Below are 2,152 nucleotides of genomic sequence, written 5' to 3'. Positions count from 1 at the left end.
TGGGGAGGGCATCGAAGGGGTGGGAAACACTAATCTGGACCCAAACAGCAATGGTATCATAAAATTCTACTTCCTAAAAGGCAGACCAAATGGCTGACCCTTCACTAGTCCCTTACAGGAAACACCTGAACCACAAGACACTGGAGAGGGTAGGATCAAGACTAACCTAAATCTTCTACATCTTCCCTCCCTCCCTCTCCCCTTCCCCCCCTCCTCTCTAACTATTGTATATTAGTTATGTTTTTCCTCATTTTCTTAGTGGGCACTGACCTGTAACCCCCACTTCCAGCTTGGGGCTATCATCCACAATGAGCTTTTGGTCAGAGAAACCTACAAGTTTTCCTAAAACAATGACATTTTCAGTCAGAGTACTTGATGACCCACCAAAGGTCAGTGATAAGACCCTATTGCTGAAGACTCCAAGCGTAGCTGACAAGTAAAATGGAATGGCATGGCTGGAAGCCAGGAGAGAGTCAGTCCCCAGATAGGCAGCGTGTCTAGTGCCAGAAGGTGCTACATGGGCAACTGGGGGAAATGACCAATATCTGTCCAAGCAACTCATGGTCTAACCTAATTAACAACAAATAACCTGGTGTGATGCCCACACAAGTGCAATAGTGGCACACAGCCGTGTTGGGGAACCAACTGCTCTTGATTTGGCTAACTGATCTGCTCAGTGGTACGAGACCCACAGCCAGAGCTAGGAAACAAGTCAGAACCATATCCAAACATAAGCCCACTCTCCAATATCAAGCTACCATCAATCATGGGGTACAAGAGGGCCTACACCTATCAAACTCTCTATCAAAAAAGTAAGTGTTATCTCAATTTTCCGGGTGCTAACTTACTCTCCGTTGGAGAATCTGCTTCTCTTTTTCAGATAGATGCAGATCCTAAAAAAAAAAAAAAAAAGAAAAGTAGAAATCTTCACAGTGCACAGCAGAGCTCAAAGCTTCCGAGAGAGCAATAGGCTCAACCCACTGTCCTATTGTTGACTTGTGGAAGGAGCAAAGATGTGGGCAGAGAGTGTAGAAGCATCTAGAAGCGGAGAGGATTTCAGCAGGCAGATAGTTGAGAAATATACCTTGTAGTTACAAATGCCAGGAGTTGATCCAGGCAACACCTCCCTGAGTCTGGAATGTCAGTCATCCCAAGATGGTCCCCAAAGGTACATAAGTGACACCCGAGTGTCAGGCACATGACAAGTGGAGCAGGGAACCAGGCAGAGCCTGGGGCTATATTTCTGACTTGCCAACTCCAGGACCATGCGTTTGACCAGCATTGTTCAACTTGGTCATGACCTCTTCTGGCTGTTATAGAAAACTAATACAAAATGTAAAAACATAACTATTTTACTAACAAAAAGAACCAATATACTCATATTGAAGCTACAAAGGAAAAAGTTTGTGTTTTTTTTTTCTTCCGGTCCCTGGCGCTTCGGAAGCCACGGCTTGCGTGCAGACATGGCCATGTCCAAGAACCACACCACGCACAACCCACCCCTGAAACTGCACAGAAATGGCATCAAGAAGCCCCGATCCCAAAGATACAAATGTCTTAAGGGGGATGACCCCCAAGTTCCTGAGGAACATGCATTTTGCCAAGAAGCACAACAAGAAGGGCCTGAAGAAGATGCAGGCCAGCAACGCAAAGACAATGAGTGCTGCGCCAAGGCCATCAGGGGCCTCATCAAGCCCGAGCAGTCCTGGCCCAAGCTCCCCAAGCACCCCGGCTGCAAGCTCAGCCAACTCGCCTTCATTGCCCACCCCAAGCTTGGGAAGTGTGTTCGTACCTACATTGCCAAGAGTTGCAGGCTCTGGCAAACAAAACCTAAGGCCCAGGCTGCAGCTCCAGCTAAGGCCCAGACCCAGGCTGCACCTTCCACTCCAGCTCAGGCTCCCAAAGGTGCAAAGGCCCCACAGTAAACCTCTCCGTCCACCAATTTAAAGACCGATGGACTGTCATGTCCCCTTGGCTGTTTGCAGATGGCAGGTGTCCTATGCCATTTCTACAAATAAACTTATGGCAGGATCTGTTAAAAAGAAAACCAAACTATGAGATTCCACCTTACCCCCAATAAGGATAGCAAACTAAAAATATCAAATGAACAGCCTGAGCTAGAGTGGGACCCTACCTTGAAAAAAAAATCAAA

General features: G+C 47.1%; 1 pseudogene; it reads left to right on the top strand.

Annotated features, from left to right (window-relative positions):
• Window positions 1–1,453: 1,453 nt before the first annotated feature.
• Window positions 1,454–1,925, top strand: LOC101596436 (annotated as a pseudogene).
• Window positions 1,926–2,152: the final 227 nt, after the last annotated feature.

The sequence above is a fragment of the Jaculus jaculus genome, chromosome 5 (assembly GCF_020740685.1).
Source record: "Jaculus jaculus isolate mJacJac1 chromosome 5, mJacJac1.mat.Y.cur, whole genome shotgun sequence".
NCBI classification, from domain to species: domain Eukaryota; kingdom Metazoa; phylum Chordata; class Mammalia; order Rodentia; family Dipodidae; genus Jaculus; species Jaculus jaculus.
Note: the sequence above shows the minus strand (reverse complement) of the source record. Positions and strands in the feature narration are given on the sequence as shown.